The sequence below is a fragment of the Eriocheir sinensis genome, unplaced genomic scaffold (genome assembly GCF_024679095.1).
Source record: "Eriocheir sinensis breed Jianghai 21 unplaced genomic scaffold, ASM2467909v1 Scaffold1050, whole genome shotgun sequence".
Taxonomy (NCBI): Eukaryota; Metazoa; Arthropoda; class Malacostraca; order Decapoda; family Varunidae; genus Eriocheir; species Eriocheir sinensis.
Window position 1 is genome coordinate 51342 of NW_026110353.1, and position 22002 is coordinate 73343.

The following is a 22002-nucleotide window of genomic DNA, read 5'->3' on the forward strand; positions in this document are numbered from 1 at the left end:
CTCTGCAATGCCTCACAGTCCTTCACATCATTGACTCGTCTCAATAGCTTTGCATCATCTGCAAACAAACTCACATAGCTGGTCACTCCCTCCACCATATCATTTATATAAACAGCAAACATTATCGATGCCAGCGCCAAACCTTGTGGGACCCCACTCATCACAGGGCACCAGTTGGAAGCCTTGTCCCTGATTATTGTCCTCATTTCCCTGTTAGTTAGGAAGTCCTCCAGCCACTTAATCAGTCCATCACCCACTCCACCCCTATTTTTAATTTTCCAAATTAATCTTCTGTGCAGTACTTTGTCGAATGCCTTTTTCAAATTCAGGTACACTCCATCCCCCAGCCTTCTCTCTCTTGTATTAAATCTGTCACCCTTGAGTAATAACATAACGAGTTGGTGACACAAGATCTCCCTCTCCTGAATCCAAACTGGCAATCCGAGATAATTCTCTCCCTTTCTAAAAAATCCAACCACCTGTTTTTAACCAGCCTCTCACATATCTTCGCAACCACACTAGTGAGTGACACCGCTCTGTAACTTAATGGGTCCTCTCTCTTTCATCCTTTATAAATTGGTACTGTGTTTGCTCTCTTCCAATCTTGTGTGTGTGTGTGTGTGTGTGTGTGTGTGTGTATATATATATATATATATATATATATATATATATATATATATATATATATATATATATATATATATATATATGTATATATATGTATATGCTTTACAAACACAATTAATGCAGTTAACACATAGGCCAAAGACTACCCACATGCTGTCCTGAAGACCACCCATCAACCCAGGCTCTAGAAAAGCCTGTACAGCGCAAGTGAAATCATGAATGGTCTCCGGGGGGCAGCATGAGCCAGTAATAATGGCGCCATTATAAACAATTACCTGCGCCATGATGGGCTCGGGCCAACCATCAGACCCATAGGAATTATCCTACCAGCAATAGGCCACATGTAGAATATATATATATATATATATATATATATATATATATATATATATATATATATATATATATATATATATATAAATATATATATATATATATATATATATATATATATATATATATATATATATATATATATATATATATATATATATATATATATATATATATATATATATATATATATATATATATATATATATATATATATATATATATATATATATATATATATATATATATGTATATATATATATATATATATATATATATATATATATATATATATATATATATATATATATATATATATATATATATATATATATATATATTAAAACCAAAAAACATTAAAACAAAAAAAGAACATGCTTTTTTTATTTTTTTATTTTATTTATTTTTTACCGTGTTTTTTTTCCACCCTGTCTCCAACTGTATATTTCTGAACCATTATTTGCAGGATCAGCGATGTGGAGCATGCTGTACCACCACCACCACCTCCACCACCACCAGGGGAGCCACTCACTGCCACAAGAAGGAGGGAAGCAGGTACGTATTATTATTATTATTATTATTATTATTATTATTATTATTATATTATTATTATTGTTGGGCTGTTAAAGCCCAACCAACAGGTCCTGTTGGCAGTAAGGGCAGGCACCAGTACTGGTATTGGCAGTACTGTGTGACACCATCAGGGCACCAGTCTGCTCATCAGTCTGGTGCTGCCACAGTGTTGTAGAGTCGGTACTTTTAGGACCTGTCCTGTACTGGTACCCGCCCAGCCCAGCCCCACCCCCAGCTGGACCTGTGTGTTCAACCCTTTTGATGCTAAATCCTTGCAGCGAGGACCAGCGTAACTTGCCGGTGGTGCTAAACCCTCGCTGTGATCACCAGTCGCACTCAAATTTCAAGGATATGAGAGTGTTCCAACACTATTTCTCACCCCACAGCACTGCCAATTGAGTGGGTTTTCCACTAAATTTGGTGGAAAATCATATCAGCCTAGAGCGGAAAAGCGCAGAAAATCTACGGACGAGTAACTGGTGGATGTTGTTGTCCAATATTGCAGCATTTTTGCATAGCTTCACCTCACTGATTTTTTGACCATATAGTTGTAAATTTTGCATTTGGCAGTACTGCCCTGCCAGCACCCCATCAAGAGAGCTACTCAGTAATTGCCTTATGGTTGACCGACACGCACGCATAAATGTACGTCTTCACAGGCAACACTCCCTGAACGTGCCTGTACGTTCGCAGGAGAGGCTTACATAACCGAATGTTATAGATCTTGGCCTCTTCTTTCCAAAGGTGTTTTTGTTTTTTAGCTGTGGTGAATTGTTTTTGAGATACAGCGGTTGAAAGAGCGAGCACTAGCGTCACTTGCTGAACGTGCCTGTACATTTGCAGGAGAGGCTTACATAACTGAATCTTATAGATCTTGGCCTCCTCTTTCCAATGTTTTTTTTTTGTTTTTTAGCTGTGATGAATAGTTTTTGAGATGCTGAGGTCAAAAGAGACCCCCCTCCCTCAGTTGGGCTGCCCGAGTGCGCCTGGGGGATAGTCTCGCTGCGAGGGATTAGCAATGAAAGGGTTAACAGCTGCTGGCAGGTGTGATTCAGTGTTCAGAACACTGATCTCTGAATCTAAGGATTGGTTAAGTCTGTGCAAAGCCAGCTTTGGTTCCCTGGGCCCATGTAAGGTTTGGGACATCAGTGAGTGGCAGGCAGTGATGAAACTGCTGCCTTACAAATTTATTGAATATTTTAATGCCCTCACTACCATGTGTTTATGCCAAAACAACACTGGCTGCCTGTTTTGCCTGCCCAAAACAAAGGAAATGTCAGCACCTGCCTGTAACATGCTCTAAGTACTGATGGCTGTGATATTTTGAAAGTGTTACTTGATTGTGTTGGAAATGCTGCAAACCACAGTAATAAAGATGTCTGCAACATTTATTTAATGGCTGACACAACAAAATCAGACATAGCATTGTTGTCTTGCAAGTTTAGAAGCAAAACAATTGCTCTATTGGATGGTGACCAAAGAAAACTGTCACACCTGGTGACTTGTAAACTGTAACATTTGTTCTTCCTCAAGTCAGCCCAGTAATACTTAACACATGCCAGTGTGTACAGCATGATACTACAGCCAAGGAATTATTGTTTTGTGCCAAGTATGGAAACAGATAGTGTTTACTTTTACTTAATGGGATAACAAACCATTAGTTAGGGCACTCAGTACACTTGTAATGGAGTGTGTTAGCACCGACACACTCGGCCAGTGATGAGTCGTGAATGTTTCCCTCAACAGCTGAGGCCCCGGCCTTCAGGACTCCTGCCCGGCCCACTACAGAGAAAGACACCAACAGGTCACTGCTTTGTACACTCTCCACAGTTTTATCTCCTCATCTATATAGAAAGAAGCATTCACTAGTAAATGATGCCCATGGAAGGGAAACTTAAGGACCTGAACTTGAAGATGAAGGAAATGTCTGAGGCTTCATGGTGAGGACTGTTTCAGGGACGAGCTGTTTGTAAGGAATTTTTGTAACTTACAGTACAGTATGTGTGGCCAGTGAGTCATGCTGCCCATCATTCTTCCTGGCATTTCTTGCATGCACACACATCATCCTTTCCTTGGAAATGGCCAAACTGTTCCCATGAAGCTTTGGTGTTGATGAAAAAATTCTCAGGGTCAGCCTTTGTGCATCTTTGGGGAAATGCACCAATATGCCAATCCACAGCTATAAACATTAGCAGGCCTGTGACCATGCCTCCATGCTCCTGTGGTCAGCGGGCCTGGCTTTTACTCCTTGCGCTCAGATTTGAATCCCGGCCCGGGCAGTCAGCGTGAATGTCACCCAGGTGTTCATCTTCCCTTTGGGGCTGGTGGATAACTGTGTGCCTGGTTAACCCTTAAAGCGGTGGCTTGTTTTGCCCTGCAGGCTGTCCTCCCACGCGGGCATATTCGGCAAAAACATGCCTCTCTTCAACCTTTCATATCTTCACTTCTACTTACCTCACGTGACTGAATGAAGTATCATTGTAAAGTACTTACCCTTAACTGTCCTTCGACGTTAAGTTGAAGACTATATAACCATTGCTGGAGCGAGTACGGAATATTGAAGTAGGATCACTGAAAGAACGTTACGTATTATAGACAGTTTTCCATCCCTAGTGGACTTCCCTTCTATGATTTAGTAATAAAGAGCATAACTTTTCTACAGTTTATGTGAAACACACCCAAACAAGCTTAACTTCCAGGCCTTCCCTTGGTGGGTGCTGTGGCCCCCATCTTGTGGATGAAATTCCCTGTAAGGTGAGAAGAGGTGGGTGTACATCTTGTCAAAGCTAACACAAGGCAGCATGGCTGGGTAGTGTTGGAAAGAAAACACATGCTTACTTCACCACAAACAAAGGAAATCTGACGGCGCACCAAGTCAAAAAATGCTTGTTGAATGTTGTCCACACCGCGCCTTGAGCCCAGGCACCAGCTGTGACCCACTGTTGTCCACACCCGCGCTGTTAGGGTTAAACTCAATGTCAGCAGGACTTTGCATTTCAACATCATTATTGAATATTAACCCATAAAGGCCGACGATACCTCCCGCGTCTACCCCCCAAAGCCGCAGCAATCGTCTTAAAATCAACTCCTGCAGAATGACCTGGAAGCAATTTTAGCTGTAGTATTCATTTAAATACATCAGCATGTGAAATATTTTTGGTTAGCTCACCCTGGTTGCTTCAGAATAATCGCTGGTAGTTGAAGATTGTGGTGGCGTGCAACCCTCCGAGCTGGGCTAGACTGCTGAGGTGTCAGACTCGGTCCGTTGTGCGCCCAAGGCCTTTTCCCGGTCTATTATTGGCCTGTTTGTTTGTTTTGGACCCTCTGTGACAGTGGGGCAGTCACAGTGTGATATTTTTCAGGCGCAGGAGGACTGGCCGCCTGCATTGGACCCCTGCATAACTGACCCGCATGCATCATCTCCCGACATCATTGCAGCCTTTTTGGTCCCCTTGGACGTTTAGGGGCACCACGTGCAGAAGCAGCAGCCGTTGCTACAGCTGCCGCAGCACTCGTTGGCGTGGCAGAGGTGGTGGTCACTTTACTGGGGTCGGTCTATGGGACAGAGGTAGGGTGCGTGGGGGAGGTGGTGATGGTCCGGGGCGACAGTGTAGACATAAGCCTACTCCTCAAGCCAAATTAGCAGCGCTACTAATGTTAGCGCAGTTATGATACGCGCGTAAAGTAGCTGTCCCATAAGGGATCTATCGGCCTGCGGTGACGCAGTCCCATATGGGCCCTACCGGCCGGGACGGTTAAGTTGAGGGAGGGAAGTGACGGTGGAGGTTGTTTTGAAATGTATTGTTTGCTGCAGCAGCACTGGACCACGGAAGGGGAAGCTTGTTTTGAAATGTATTGTTTGCTGCAGCACTGGACCACGGAAGGGGAAGCTTGTTTTGAAATGTATTGTTTGCTGCAGCACTGGACCACGGAAGGGTAAGCTTGTTTTGAAATGTATTGTTTGCTGCAGCACTGGACCACGGAAGGGAAGGTTGTTTTGAAATGTATTGTTTGCTGCAGCACTGGACCACGGAAGGGAAGCTTGTTTTGAAATGTATTGTTTGCTGCAGCACTGGACCACGGAAGGGGAAGCTTGTTTTGAAATGTATTGTTTGCTGCAGCACTGGACCACGGAAGGGAAGCTTGTTTTGAAATGTATTGTTTGCTGCAGCACTGGACCACGGACGGGAAGCTTGTTTTGAAATGTATTGTTTGCTGCAGCACTGGACCACGGAAGGGAAGCTTGTTTTGAAATGTATTGTTTGCTGCAGCACTGGACCACGGAAGGGAAGGTTGTTTTGAAATGTATTGTTTGCTGCAGCACTGGACCACGGAAGGGAAGCTTGTTTTGAAATGTATTGTTTGCTGCAGCACTGGACCACGGAAGGGAAGCTTGTTTTGAAATGTATTGTTTGCTGCAGCACTGGACCACGGAAGGAAGCTTGATTTGACATGTATTGTGTGCTGCAGCACTGCACCACGGAAGGGAAGCTTGTTTTGAAATGTATTGTTTGCTGCAGCACTGGACCACGGAAGGGAAGCTTGTTTTGAAATGTATTGTTTGCTGCAGCACTGGACCACGGAAGGGAAGCTTGTTTTGAAATGTATTGTTTGCTGCAGCACTGGACCACGGAAGGGAAGCTTGTTTTGAAATGTATTGTTTGCTGCAGCACTGGACCACGGAAGGGAAGCTTGTTTTGAAATGTATTGTTTGCTGCAGCACTGGACCACGGAAGGGAAGCTTGTTTTGAAATGTATTGTTTGCTGCAGCACTGGACCACGGAAGGGAAGCTTGTTTTGAAATGTATTGTTTGCTGCAGAACTGGACCACGGAAGGAAGCTTGTTTTGAAATGTATTGTTTGCTGCAGCACTGGACCACGGAAGGGAAGGTTGTTTTGAAATGTATTGTTTGCTGCAGCACTGGACCACGGAAGGGAAGCTTGTTTTGAAATGTAGTGTTTGCTGCAGCACTGGACCACGGAAGGGAAGCTTGGTTTGAAATTGAATGTTTGCTGCAGCACTGGAACACGGAAGGGAAGCTAGTTTTGAAATTTATTGTTTGCTGCAGCAATGGACCACGTATGGGAAGCTTGTTTTGAAATGTATTGTTTGCTGCAGCACTGGACCACGGAAGGGAAGCTTGTTTTGAAATGTATTGTTTGCTGCAGCACTGGACCACGGAAGGGAAGCTTGTTTTGAAATGTATTGTTTGCTGCAGCACTGGACCACGGAAGGGAAGCTTGTTTTGAAATGTATTGTTTGCTGCAGCACTGGACCACGGAAGGAAGCTTGTTTTGAAATGTATTGTTTGCTGCAGCACTGGACCACGGAAGGGAAGCTTGTTTTGAAATGTATTGTTTGCTGCATCACTGGCCCACGGAAGGGAAGCTTGTTTTGAAATGTATTGTTTGCTGCAGCACTGGACCACGGAATGGAAGCTTGTTTTGAAATGTATTGTTTGCTGCAGCACTGGACCACGGAAGGGAAGCTTGTTTTGAAATGTATTGTTTGCTGCAGCACTGGACCACGGAAGGGAAGCTTGTTTTGAAATGTATTGTTTGCTGCAGCACTGGACCACGGAAGGGAAGCTTGTTTTGAAATGTATTGTTTGCTGCAGCACTGGACCACGGAAGGGAAGCTTGTTTTGAAATGTATTGTTTGCTGCAGCACTGGACCACGGAAGGGAAGCTTGTTTTGAAATGTATTGTTTGCTGCAGCACTGGACCACGGAAGGGAAGCTTGTTTTGAAATGTATTGTTTGCTGCAGCACTGGACCACGGAAGGAAGCTTGTTTTGAAATGTATTGTTTGCTGCAGCACTGGACCACGGAAGGGAAGCTTGTTTTGAAATGTATTGTTTGCTGCAGCACTGGACCACGGAAGGGAAGCTTGTTTTGAAATGTATTTTTTGATGCAGCACAGGACCACGGAAGGGAAGCTTGTTTTGAAATGTATTGTTTGCTGCAGCACTGGACCACGGAAGGGAAGCTTGTTTTGAAATGTATTGTTTGCTGCAGCACTGGACCACGGAAGGGAAGCTTGTTTTGAAATGTATTGTTTGCTGCAGCACTGGACCACGGAAGGGAAGCTTGTTTTGAAATGTATTGTTTGCTGCAGCACTGGACCACGGAAGGGAAGCTTGTTTTGAAATGTATTGTTTGCTGCAGCACTGGACCACGGAAGGGAAGCTTGTTTTGAAATGTATTGTTTGCTGCAGCACTGGACCACGGAAGGGAAGCTTGTTTTGAAATGTATTGTTTGCTGCAGCACTGGACCACGGAAGGGAAGCTTGTTTTGAAATGTATTGTTTGCTGCAGCACTGGACCACGGAAGGGAAGCTTGTTTTGAAATGTATTGTTTGCTGCAGCACTGGACCACGGAAGGAAGTTTGTTTTGAAATGTATTGTTTGCTGCAGCACTGGACCACGGAAGGGAAGCTTGTTTTGAAATGTATTGTTTGCTGCAGCACTGGACCACGGAAGGGAAGCTTGTTTTGAAATGTATTGTTTGCTGCAGCACTGGACCACGGAAGGGAAGCTTGTTTTGAAATGTATTGTTTGCTGCAGCACTGGACCACGGAAGGGAAGCTTGTTTTGAAATGTATTGTTTGCTGCAGCACTGGACCACGGAAGGGAAGCTTGTTTTGAAATGTATTGTTTGCTGCAGCACTGGACCACGGAAGGAAGCTTGTTTTGAAATGTATTGTTTGCTGCAGCACTGGACCACGGAAGGGAAGCTTGTTTTGAAATGTATTGTTTGCTGCAGCACTGGACCACGGAAGGGAAGCTTGTTTTTTAATGTATTGTTTTCTGCAGCACTGGACCACGGAAGGGAAGGTTGTTTTGAAATGTATTGTTTGCTGCAGCACTGGACCACGGAAGGGGAAGCTTGTTTTGAAATGTATTGTTTGCTGCAGCACTGGACCACGGAAGGGAAGCTTGTTTTGAAATGTATTGTTTGCTGCAGCACTGGACCACGGAAGGGAAGCTTGTTTTTAAATGTATTGTTTGCTGCAGCACTGGACCACGGAAGGGAAGCTTGTTTTGAAATGTATTGTTTGCTGCAGCACTGGACCACTTGCTGCAGCACTGGACCACGGAAGGGAAGCTTGTTTTGAAATGTATTGTTTGCTGCAGCACTGGACCACGGAAGGGAAGCTTGTTTTGAAATGTATTGTTTGCTGCAGCACTGGACCACGGAAGGAAGCTTGTTTTGAAATGTATTGTTTGCTGCAGCACTGGACCACGGAAGGGAAGCTTGTTTTGAAATGTATTGTTTGCTGCAGCACTGGACCACGGAAGGGAAGCTTGTTTTGAAATGTATTGTTTGCTGCAGCACTGGACCACGGAAGGGAAGCTTGTTTTGAAATGTATTGTTTGCTGCAGCACTGGACCACGGAAGGGAAGCTTGTTTTGAAATGTATTGTTTGCTGCAGCACTGGACCACGGAAGGGAAGCTTGTTTTGAAATGTATTGTTTGCTGCAGCACTGGACCACGGAAGGGAAGCTTGTTTTGAAATGTATTGTTTGCTGCAGCACTGGACCACGGAAGGGAAGCTTGTTTTGAAATGTATTGTTTGCTGCAGCACGGGACCACGGAAGGAAGCTTGTTTTGAAATGTATTGTTTGCTGCAGCACTGGACCACGGAAGGGAAGCTTGTTTTGAAATGTATTGTTTGCTGCAGCACTGGACCACGGAAGGAAGCTTGTTTTGAAATGTATTGTTTGCTGCAGCACTGGACCACGGAAGGGAAGCTTGTTTTGAAATGTATTGTTTGCTGCAGCACTGGACCACGGAAGGGAAGGCTTGTTTTGAAATGTATTGTTTGCTGCAGCACTGGACCACGGAAGGGAAGCTTGTTTTGAAATGTATTGTTTGCTGCAGCACTGGACCACGGAAGGAAGCTTGTTTTGAAATGTATTGTTTGCTGCAGCACTGGACCACGGAAGGGAAGCTTGTTTTGAAATGTATTGTTTGCTGCAGCACTGGACCACGGAAGGAAGCTTGTTTTGAAATGTATTGTTTGCTGCAGCACTGGACCACGGAAGGGAAGCTTGTTTTGAAATGTATTATTTGCTGCAGCACTGGACCAAGGAAGGGAAGCTTGTTTTGAAATGTATTGTTTGCTGCAGCACTGGACCACGGAAGGGAAGCTTGTTTTGAAATGTATTGTTTGCTGCAGCACTGGACCACGGAAGGAAGCTTGTTTTGAAATGTATTGTTTGCTGCAGCACTGGACCACGGAAGGGAAGCTTGTTTTGACATGTATTGTTTGCTGCTGCACTGGACCACGGAAGGGAAGCTTGTTTTGAAATGTATTGTTTGCTGCAGCACTGGACCACGGAAGGGAAGGTTGTTTTGAAATGTATTGTTTGCTGCAGCACTGGACCACGGAAGACCACGGAAGGGAAGCTTGTTTTGAAATGTATTGTTTGCTGCAGCACTGGACCACGGAAGGAAGCTTGTTTTGAAATGTATTTTTTGCTGCAGCACTGGACCACGGAAGGGAAGCTTGTTTTGAAATGTATTGTTTGCTGCAGCACTGGACCACGGAAGGAAGCTTGTTTGAAATGTATTGTTTGCTGCAGCACTGGACCACGGAAGGAAGCTTGTTTTGAAATGTATTGTTTGCTGCAGCACTGGACCACGGAAGGGAAGCTTGTTTTGAAATGTATTGTTTGCTGCAGCACTGGACCACGGAAGGAAGCTTGTTTTGAAATGTATTGTTTGCTGCAGCACTGGACCACGGAAGGGGAAGCTTGTTTTGAAATGTATTGTTTGCTGCAGCACTGGACCACGGAAGGAAGCTTGTTTTGAAATGTATTGTTTGCTGCAGCACTGGACCACGGAAGGAAGGTTGTTTTGAAATGTATTGTTTGCTGCAGCACTGGACCACGGAAGGGAAGCTTGTTTTGAAATGTATTGTTTGCTGCAGCACTGGACCACGGAAGGGAAGGTTGTTTTGAAATGTATTGTTTGCTGCAGCACTGGACCACGGAAGGGGAAGCTTGTTTTGAAATGTATTGTTTGCTGCAGCACTGGACCACGGAAGGGAAGCTTGTTTTGAAATGTATTGTTTGCTGCAGCACTGGACCACGGAAGGGAAGGTTGTTTTGAAATGTATTGTTTGCTGCAGCACTGGACCACGGAAGGGAAGCTTGTTTTGAAATGTATTGTTTGCTGCAGCACTGGACCACGGAAGGGAAGCTTGTTTTGAAATGTATTGTTTGCTGCAGCACTGGACCACGGAAGTGTAATCTTGTATTGAAATGTATTGTTTGCTGCAGCACTGGACCACGGAAGGGTAAGCTTGTTTTGAAATGTATTGTTTGCTGCAGCACTGGACCACGGAAGGGAAGCTTGTTTTGAAATGTATTGTTTGCTGCAGCACTGGACCACGGAAGGGGAAGCTTGTTTTGAAATGTATTGTTTGCTGCAGCACTGGACCACGGAAGTTGAACATTGTTTTGTAATGTATTGTTTGCTGCAGCACTGGACCACGGAAGGAAGGCTTGTTTTGAAATGTATTGTTTGCTGCAGCACTGGACCACGGAAGGAAGCTTGTTTTGAAATGTATTGTTTGCTGCCGCACCGGACCACGGAAGGTAAGCTTGTTTTGAAATGTATTGTTTGCTGCAGCACTGGACCACGGAAGGGGAAGCTTGTTTTGAAATGTATTGTTTGCTGCAGCACTGGACCACGGAAGGGGAAGCTTGTTTTGAAATGTATTGTTTGCTGCAGCACTGGACCACGGAAGGGGAAGCTTGTTTTGAAATGTATTGTTTGCTGCAGCACTGGACCACGGAAGGGAAGCTTGTTTTGAAATGTATTGTTTGCTGCAGCACTGGACCACGGAAGGGGAAGCTTGTTTTGAAATGTATTGTTTGCTGCAGCACTGGACCACGGAAGGGAAGGTTGTTTTGAAATGTATTGTTTGCTGCAGCACTGGACCACGGAAGGGGAAGCTTGTTTTGAAATGTATTGTTTGCTGCAGCACTGGACCACGGAAGGGGAAGCTTGTTTTGAAATGTATTGTTTGCTGCAGCACTGGACCACGGAAGGGAAGGTTGTTTTGAAATGTATTGTTTGCTGCAGCACTGGACCACGGAAGGGAAGGTTGTTTGTAAAGGTATTGTTTGATGCAGAACTGCACCACGGAAGGGAAGCTTGTTTTGAAATGTATTGTTTGCTGCAGCACTGGACCACGGAATTTGAAATGTATTTTTTGGTGAAGCACTGGACCAGGGATGGGAAGCTTGTTTTGAAATGTATTGTTTGCTGCAGCACTGGACCACGGAAGGGAAGCTTGTTTTGAAATGTATTGTTTGCTGCAGCACTGGACCACGGAAGGAAGGTTGTTTTGAAATGTATTGTTTGCTGCAGCACTGGACCACGGAAGGAAGCTTGTTTGAAATGTATTGTTTGCTGCAGCACTGGACCACGGAAGGGAAGCTTGTTTTGAAATGTATTGTTTGCTGCAGCACTGGACCACGGAAGGGCACGGTGGTTTGAAATGTATTGTTTTCTGCAGCACTGGACCACGGAAGGGCAGGATTTTTTGAAATGTCAAGTTTGCTGCAGCACTGGACCACGGAAGGGAAGCTTGTTTTGAAATGTATTGTTTGCTGCAGCACTGGACCACGGAAGGGGAAGCTTGTTTTGAAATGTATTGTTTGCTGCAGCACTGGACCACGGAAGGGAAGGTTGTTTTGAAATGTATTGTTTGCTGCAGCACTGGACCACGGACGGGAAGCTTGTTTGGATTGTTAGTGTTTGCAGCTGCACGGGACCACGGAAGGGAAGCTTGTTTTGAAATGTATTGTTTGCTGCAGCACTGGACCACGGAAGGGAAGCTTGTTTGAAATGTATTGTTTGCTGCAGCACTGGACGAAGTAATTGGAAGCTTGTTTTGAAATGTATTGTTTGCTGCAGCACTGGACCACGGAAGGGAAGGTTGTTTTGAAATGTATTGTTTGCTGCAGCACTGGACCACGGAAGGAAGGTTGTTGGAAATGTATTGTTTGCTGCAGCACTGGACCACGGAAGGGAAGGTTGTTTTGAAATGTATTGTTTGCTGCAGCACTGGACCACGGAAGGGAAGGTTGTTTTGAAATGTATTGTTTGCTGCAGCACTGGACCACGGAAGGGAAGGTTGTTTTGAAATGTATTGTTTGCTGCAGCACTGGACCACGGAAGGGAAGCTTGTTTTGAAATGTATTGTTTGCTGCAGCACTGGACCACGGATTGGATTTTTGTTTTGAAATGTATTGTTTGCTGCAGCACTGGACCACGGAAGGGAAGGTTGTTTTGAAATGTATTGTTTGCTGCAGCACTGGACCACGGAAGGGAAGCTTGTTTTGAAATGTATTGTTTGCTGCAGCACTGGACCACGGAAGGGGAAGCTTGTTTTGAAATGTATTGTTTGCTGCAGCACTGGACCACGGAATGGGAAGCTTGTTTTGAAATGTATTGTTTGCTGCAGCACTGGCCCACGGCAGGGGAAGCTTGTTTTGAAATGTATTGTTTGCTGCAGCACTGGACCACGGAAGGGGAAGCTTGTTTTGAAATGTATTGTTTGCTGCAGCACTGGACCACGGAAGGGGAAGCTTGTTTTGAAATGTATTGTTTGCTGCAGCACTGGACCACGGAAGGAAGCTTGTTTTGAAATGTATTGTTTGCTGCAGCACTGGACCACGGAAGGGAAGCTTGTTTGAAATGTATTGTTTGCTGCAGCACTGGACCACGGAAGGAAGCTTGTTTTGAAATGTATTGTTTGCTGCAGCACTGGACCACGGAAGGAAGCTTGTTTTGAAATGTATTGTTTGCTGCAGCACTGGACCACGGAAGGAAGCTTGTTTTGAAATGTATTGTTTGCTGCAGCACTGGACCACGGAAGGGAAGCTTGTTTTGAAAAGTATTTTTTGCTTCAGCACTGGACCACGGAAATCGAAGCATGTTATGAAATGTATTGTTTGATGAAGCACTGGACCACGGAAGGAAGCTTGTTTTGAAATGTATTGTTTGCTGCAGCACTGGACCACGGAAGGGAAGCTTGTTTTGAAATGTATTGTTTGCTGCAGCACTGGACCACGGAAGGGGAAGCTTGTTTTGAAATGTATTGTTTGCTGCAGCACTGGACCACGGAAGGGAAGGTTGTTTTGAAATGTATTGTTTGCTGCAGCACTGGACCACGGAATGGGAAGCTTGTTTTGAAATGTATTGTTTGCTGCAGCACTGGACCACGGAAGGGGAAGCTTGTTTTGAAATGTATTGTTTGCTGCAGCACTGGACCACGGAAGGGAAGGTTGTTTTGAAATGTATTGTTTGCTGCAGCACTGGACCACGGAAGGGGAAGCTTGTTTTGAAATGTATTGTTTGCTGCAGCACTGGACCACGGAAGGGAAGGTTGTTTTGAAATGTATTGTTTGCTGTTTTGAAATGTATTGTTTGCTGCAGCACTGGACCACGGAAGGGGAAGCTTGTTTTGAAATGTATTGTTTGCTGCAGCACTGGACCACGGAAGGGGAAGCTTGTTTTGAAATGTATTGTTTGCTGCAGCACTGGACCACGGAAGGGGAAGCTTGTTTTGAAATGTATTGTTTGCTGCAGCACTGGACCACGGAAGGGGAAGCTTGTTTTGAAATGTATTGTTTGCTGCAGCACTGGACCACGGAAGGGGAAGCTTGTTCAGCGCTGGGAATGTGTCTTCAATGAATCAATTTGTTTACGCTTAAGTTTGGTGCCATTCTCTCTCTCTCTCTCTCTCTCTCTCTCTCTCTCTCTCTCTCTCTCTCTCTCTCTCTCTCTCTCTCTCTCTCAAGCTTGACTCTGAATAAGAAAAAAAGTAAACAAATTGAATTAAATAAAAAAAAATCCCTCTTGTGTTGCTTGTGCTTCCCAACAAACAAACAAACAAACAAACACAAAAATACATAAATAAAATAAATAAAAATAAATCCATAAAGGTGTTCATCTGATTTTTCTTCTTTCAATATAATTTTTTCTCCTTTTTTATTTGCTATTTTTTTTCTTTTCATGAATTTATTGCTATCTCAATTGTTTACACAGGCAGAAGAAGAAGAAGAAGAAGAAAACACACAGAGAGAGAAGAGGAGGAAGAAGAAGAGGAAGGACTTGTAATATGGCAGACATCAAACCAATGGTGAGTGTTAAATATTTTGTCTTTTCTTCCCTCCTTCCTTCCTTCCTTCCTTCCTTCCTTCCTTCCTTCCCTCCTTCCATCCTTCCTTCCTTCCTTCCTTCCTTCCTTCCTGGCTCTTGTATGGATGGGTAGATGCTTACAGGTATGGGTGAGAGGGGCCTGGGGGTTAATAAGGATAAATCTGGGTGTAATTAAAGAGAGGAAGAGGAGGGGGGCTGTCTGTCTTCCCTGTCCTTTGATAGCATAGATGGATGAGCAAGTTCTGAGGTTAACCATTCCACAGCCTTCAGTCCAGGGTCTTGTAGTGCCTATAGGGAGGGTCTGGGGTCTGCTAAAACATGCTGAGTAATGCACAGTGGAGGCATTAGCAGAGGCTCTGGTGGTTAGGACAGTTTTTTTGGGAAGAAAGATCATTAACGAACAACAGAGAGAGTGGGGGATAGAACAGAGGGACACCACTGTGGACAGGTTTAGGGGCAGAGCAGTGACCGTCTTCCACAGCGGAGATAGAACAACAGGAAAGGAAACTGGAGAGAGAGAGAGAGAGAGAGAGAGAGAGAGAGAGAGAGAGAGAGAGAGAGAGAGAGAGAGGCCGAAGAACTGGGAAGGAAAAATAAATGTAAAGAAAAAAAAAGATTGAGATGAAATATGAATAAAATGTCATGAATATATGTGGAGTGTCTTGCTGGAATACACCACTCAAATATTACCCCGGTGTGCCCCAGTAATACCCCAATATTACCTGAAGGATGATGCCTCAGTGGACCCAAATATTACCCCAGTGTGCCCCAGTAATACCCCAATATTACCTGAAGGATGATGCCTCAGTGGACCCAAATATTACCCCAGTGTGCCCCAGTAATACCCCAATATTACCTGAAGGATGATGCCTCAGTGGACCCAAATATTACCCCAGTGTGCCCCAGTAATACCCCAATATTACCTCTAGGATGCCTGTTACCCCATTTTCATCCCAATATTACCTCTGATACCAAAGTGCACCCAGTATTACCCTCAAAATTACCTCAAGGTGTCCCAGTATTACCTCAGTGATGCTCTAGTGAATGCAATATTACAGCAGTGTAGCTCAGTAGTACCCCCAAGGTGACCAAATATTACTTCAATATTGCTCCAAAATTACCCTGAAATACCACAATATTACCTCACCAATATCCTAGTGGAGCAAGTATTACACCAGAGTATTCCAGTATTGCTCTGATATTACCCTAGTGTGCCCCAATATTACCTCTTATTCCCAAATTTATCCCAATATTACCCAAATACACTTCAGTATTACCTCAACAACATCTCAATGAACCCAGCATAACACCAGAGTATTCCAGTATTGCTCTGATATTACCCTAGTGTGCCCCAATATTACCTCTTATTCCCAAATTTATCCCAATATTACCCAAATACACCCCAGTATAACCTCAACAACATCTCAATGAACCACCAGAGTATTCCAGTATTGCTCTGATACCACTACCACTACTAACTTCCTCTGACTTGCAGGATGTGTGAAGAAGAAAAAGAAGAGGAAGAAGAAGAAGAAGAAGAAGACTCTGCTCACAAGTAAGAAATTCTGTGTCCCCGCTGTACCTCATTGGAGAAGGTAAGCCTGATTCATTTTTCTTTGAATTATATATTTCCTGATTCCTTCCACAGCTTTAAGGAAAGGCACGCGGGGGGCAGACACTTGTACTCACCTCACGTGACTGAAGGAAGTACATCTCTGGAGAACTGGAGAACCATCCTTGAAAACCCGATACATTTAATAATATTGGCCTCTACCGTACATACTAATTAAATGTCATCCATTCCGTACCAACTGTCATGTCAATCTCAATGCAGCCTGAACCAGTCAGGGCAGTTGTATAGATGTATAGCATAGTCTCAGTTCACCTTCCCAGTGGTGCCTCCTTGCTCCTTGGCGCCTTTCTGAGCATACTTTGGTTACATGTGCCTTTGTTCCCTCTAAATCTAGTCTCCTTACATAGCCCTGCCTTCCTAACACTGCTGTCAACACGTTGCTGCTCTATGATAAAACAACTGCCTGGCTTGATTTTCTGGTTAAGGTCTATATTCTTATACATGTCTGGCTCCCATTACAACTATTTTTCAAGGCCTTTTTTACCTCTGGATGTAGTCTCCTTACATGAACTTGCCTTGCTAAAACTGATGTTAAGACTTTAGCATTACTGCTATAAATAAAAAAAACTGCTGCGTGCGTATTTATTTTTGGATCAAGGTCCAGATTTTTATGTATCAGGCTCCCATTACGACCATTTCCCAAGGCCACAGAGAAGGTTAGCTGGGTTCCCGTGGGTGGTTTTCCAGCTCAATCACCAGGGTTACAATACCGTCGGGGGCTTCGTGGTGCAGTGGTTAGCACACTCGGCTCACAACCAAGAGAGCCACGGCTCAATTCCCAGGCAACTCCTACTACAAGAGGCTTTTTAAATAGGTGTACTTTGGTTCTAATTTGTTTAAAAATACTGGCCTAACCCCTAAAGGGCGGGGATGTACCATGAAATCACCACTTTCAAGGCTTAAAAAAATCACTTTCAGCCCTCTCTCAATTGTGCCCACACTGAAAGCTGTTTTGGGAGGAGGATGAGGCTTATGAGGAGTCGAGGTCACTGGCCGTGGACACTCGGGTGCAGAATCAGATGAGGAAGGTACAAAAACCTCTCCTCCTGCCATTGTTACAGTCACAGCATCACTGAGAGTCACGAAGGAGTTGTGTGGCAGCCCGGGAGTCACGCTGACCCTTAAATTCCCACGCAGACTGCAGAATTACGTAGGATTAGGCAGACTGCAACAACACATCACTCGCCCTTCACCTGGCAGCCAGAAAATACCATTCATCCACCCTTTAGGGAGTCCCCTGGCACACACCTTTAACAGGGCTTTCGTAGGAGTTTTTGGACATTTCCAGGGGTAGTTTAATGACTGGTGGTAGTTTAACCCTTCCCATGTATCCTGAATCTAAAAGAAACAGTCATTAGAACCTGATTAAACTTCTTTTTGGTCTTTGAAAGTAGTTGTAATGAGAGGCCGAACTGTTTGAGGGCCATAGGGTAGGCGGTGGCTGAGTGATTAGTGTGCTGGGCCAGCATTCACCACGCCATGGACAACGTTGATTTGAATCCCACGCTACTACCTGGGATTTTCAGTCACCGCTGAGTGGCCTAAGACTACCCACGTGCTGTCCTGAAGACAACCCATCAACCCTGACTCTAGAAGAAACCGTCCAAGTGAATCAAGAATGAGTTCCGGGGGGCAGCATGAGCCAAGCATAACTGCCGGCACTGTAAAAAAAAAGTTGCCTGCGCCATGACAGGCTTGGGCCAACCACCAGCTAGGCGCCTACCCTGAAGAAAGCCTACTGGCGCTAGGCTGAGATGTCAAAAAAAAAAAAAAAAAAAAATAGATAAAACCTTTAAAAAGCCGTCCCAAAGACATTAATTTAACAGGGCCCTGGTGGTAGTTTAACCCTTGCACTGTACCATGAACAGAAAAAACACTCATTAGAACCTGACTGATCTTCGTTTCGGCCTTTGCAAGTAGTTGACGTGAGGGACCAAAGTGTCCGAGGGCCATATTTTTAAACATTTTGTCGCCAAAGCACACATATTTAGCAAGGCTTTCTTAGTTGTGGGCATTCCAGGGGTAGTTTTATGACTGGTGGTAGTGTGACCCTTCTAATGTACCACAAACCCTAGGAAAACGCTCATTAGAATAGATTAATCTCCTTTACGGCCTTTGAAAGTAGTTAACGTGAGGCGGAACCGTCCGAGAACACTGACCAAATATCAGTTGTACCGTGCCTTTCTATCTGTTCTTATCCATTCATTTAAGTCTTCTCTCTTAGGAAGGAAAGCTCAAATACGTACCATGAACCAGCACTTGACACTGGTAGACTCTCCTCTATGACGTTCCTTCTTCCTCCTCCTCTCGTCTTCCTCCAGGTCTCTCCTCTCTTGATGATTGTAGATTTTTCTCCTTCCTCCTCCTCCCTCCTCGTCTTCCTCTTCTATCTCAGTGTCTGCATTTATCTCTCATTTTAATTTTTCCTCCTCCCAGATGTCCATCTCTCCACCTCATCGTCTCCTCCATATTACCTCTCTCTACCTACCTTTGTTCCTTTTGTATGTAAATCTTTAATTTTTCCTTCTCTCATAGCCTTCCTCCCTCCACACATTCTCTCTCCACCTCTTGTCTCCTCCATTTTACCTCCCTCTACCTGTCTTTCTTCCTCTCGTACGTAAATCCCTCTCGTGTAAATCCTTTTTCTCTGTATTTATATTATCCCAGTTATTTCTCTGATTTCATTTCTCCACAGCTTTTAATATATATATACGAGGCTTCCGGAAGAGAAACTGTAAGGCACAGTGACCTATTGTTACATAGATTAGTTTGTTAACATTCCCAGGACAGTTTATGGGACTTCCAGCCCTCCGTACACCCCATATAAGGGTGCTTTTCCCTTGCATTCATTCCTTGTTCTTTTTGTGGGAGGTTTTGTCTCCCTTTCCCAATGCAAACTAGAACATAATAGCTCTGTTAAGATGTAAAGTGCAAGGGAAAAGAGACTCCGTACACTATACACAAGGGTCTATGTTTCTTACGACACTTCTCTGCCGGATGCCTCAAATATTAATCTCTGTATACATATTCTTTTATTTTATCTTCCTATTATGTCTGCAAGCGCTCTCGTTTTTCCTGCTTGTAATGTTGTCTGTTCATCTTACTGTCTAAGGTGTATATATCTCATAGTAATCTTAAATATTCTTCAACATAATTGTTTTTATTTTCTCATATGTCTGCAAGCTCTCGTCTTTCCGCCCTCTCGTGCTGACCTTATTTCTCTCTCTTGTCTAAGGTGTATATATATCTCACAGTAATCTCTCATATATTCATCTCTGTACCATGTTCCTTTATGACTCCCTTGTTGCTATCATTGTGTCGCTCCCTCCCTGCTGAAGTGAGGTAAGCGCCATGAGGGTTCATCTTGAGGTATCACTTGCCTGGCATAGACCAACTATTTAGGCCTCATCAGACTAAAATTCAAAGATGTTGAGTCGTTATGGTGGATTTAAGTTCATTCTAATGCCTGGGAAAAGCGCAGAAACAGGGGAATCAGTTTCTTGTGCATATGGCTTGTCTCACATGAGCAGGGAGTGACACATTTGTAGGGGTCTGTTGTTCCTCCTCTCTCTCTCTCGTAACCTTTCTTCTCGTTTCTGTGATTTTCTCTGATTTTGAGTTGTCTTTTTCTAGATGTCTGTCTGTTGTGTTATGGCTTTGTCTTGTAAGGTAATGATTTCCCTTCATTTCTACGGCTTTTTCTTGAACTTTTTTGACCTCGTTATGTATATGCAATCTTTCATGTCTTTCTCTGCTCTCGAGTACTCTTATTTTTATAGATGTCTGATTTACGTCTTGTTTAATGTTCTTGTGTTCCCTTCATTTCCGTTGCTTAACTATTTTGACCTGTGTATGCAATCTCTCCTCTTAATAAGTTCCCTTCATCTTCCTCTCTCATAAGCTTATATTTCTAATGTTTCTTTCCTTGTATTAGTTAGTTATACTTATTTTATATAATAAGTTGATTTTTGTGGTTTAAATTAGTTTCTCCTTGCTTAAATTTTAAAATTATCAAAACAAAAAAAAATTCAGTTTATAGCCAAAAAATACATGAAAAATGGCTTTAAAATGAACAAAATTTGCCATAACTAGCAGTAAAAATAGCTTGAAAATCTGTACTAAGTCCATTATACTTCTTCGGGCGTCCGGAGATTTAGCACAATGGTTATTTGTAAAATAAAACACAAGATTCGTCCCTGAACTTTATTTTCACGAGATAGAAAGTTCACATCTCGCTAGCTAATACATAAGAATCCGTGGCAGTCTTCAGAGTTGAACGATTCTTTTCTCTCGGCAGAATCGAGCGGTTGAGTGGACTCCATCTCTCGAGGGGCGGCTTCGTATCCCAGCGTGATCTCCTGCAAGGCATCCCAGCACACACCACATGCTCTGGAGGGGGAGAGAACGTCAAGATGAATCGGCCTTGTCTTGGAGGAAATGTACTCTGTTTTGATTTTGCTCTCAATAAACATAGACCCTAAGATTTTTTTAATTATAAAACACCAGAACAGTTTGCAGTCTTTCTCCGGAGAGGCTTTGAAGTATAATTGACATAGGGACAAATTTAAGGTTAAAATTTCTCATTTTTTGCTTATTTCTGGCCAAAAGAGGCATATTTTAGATGAATTTCTGGATTATTCAAGCTATGTAACAGAAAATATATTAAGCATATAAAACAATCAATATAAATAAATAAAGACAGGGCAAGATTAGCAGAGAATTCAAAAGCCAAGATGAAGGGATGGTCTAAGTGAGCACAAAAGCCGAGAGGAACAGGAGTCAAACCGAGGCTAAAAGTAGAGATAATGAGGACAGAATAATTAATGAAACTGAACTGAAAACATCCATGTATACAAAAACGAAGGAGAAATCTAACAAAAGACGTCAAAATCTGAGACCAAAGCCAATATTACAAAACTACCCAGCGTCCAGCCGAGAGGGGCATAAGGGACCTTGTATATATTATAAGCAAGGTTCGGAAGTCTTGAAATGTGTTCTGGGAGGGAAACTTAACCCCTAGTTTACTGAATAACTGGTCATTTAATCCCTCTTATCAGGACACACTGAGGAGGAATGGATTGATGGTTATAACATGGAACGATTATATGTATAGAGAGGAGAGAAAGTGAGGAGGAGGAGGAGAATATGAAATGAAGAGAAGTAAAAGGGAAGAGACAAAGATATAGAGGAAGACGAGAGAAGGAATATCTATCAGGGAGGAGGAAAAAATAAGATACGAGGGAGAGGAAGGGGCAGAAACGGCGGTAGAAGGTAGGAAGGATGAACAGCAGGAGGGAAGAGTCACCACAGCCTGGCCGACCCCATAAGGTACAGTATAAAGACCCTTGTTAACGAGAGGAAAAAAATCAATGAAATTACGAGAAAATTAGTGATGAGAACATAATACAGAAAGATTATTGTTATGTGGATTATTATGACCTCTGCTGTGACGTGCAGGCCTATGTAATTATTAATCACAGCACTGCCTCCACACACACTCGCACCTATATATAACTAACTAATGAATGAACTAATTGATTAACTACGTGTGATGACTGCTTACTAACTAATGACTCAATAAACTAATTAACTAATGAATGAACTAATAAACTAACTAATAAATTAACTTATTGATTAACTACATGCTATGACTG

At 43.4% G+C, this 22002-nt stretch overlaps 1 long non-coding RNA gene across 3 annotated transcripts; it reads left to right on the plus strand.

Moving 5' to 3' along the window:
- The first annotated feature begins 5507 nt into the window (after positions 1 to 5507).
- Positions 5508 to 20829, plus strand: LOC126989101 (uncharacterized). 3 transcript variants are annotated; one of them, XR_007742873.1, is made up of 9 exons: positions 5508 to 5524; positions 10390 to 10640; positions 11144 to 11649; positions 12585 to 12684; positions 13585 to 13685; positions 13737 to 13938; positions 14012 to 14695; positions 16211 to 16310; positions 20646 to 20829. It is a non-coding gene; the product is annotated as an uncharacterized LOC126989101 (long non-coding RNA). The 3 variants fall into 3 exon arrangements; XR_007742875.1 differs by lacking the exons at positions 5508 to 5524; positions 10390 to 10640 and adding an exon at positions 8343 to 8369; XR_007742874.1 differs by lacking the exons at positions 5508 to 5524; positions 10390 to 10640 and adding an exon at positions 10820 to 10837 and having other exon boundaries at positions 11139 to 11649.
- Positions 20830 to 22002: the final 1173 nt, after the last annotated feature.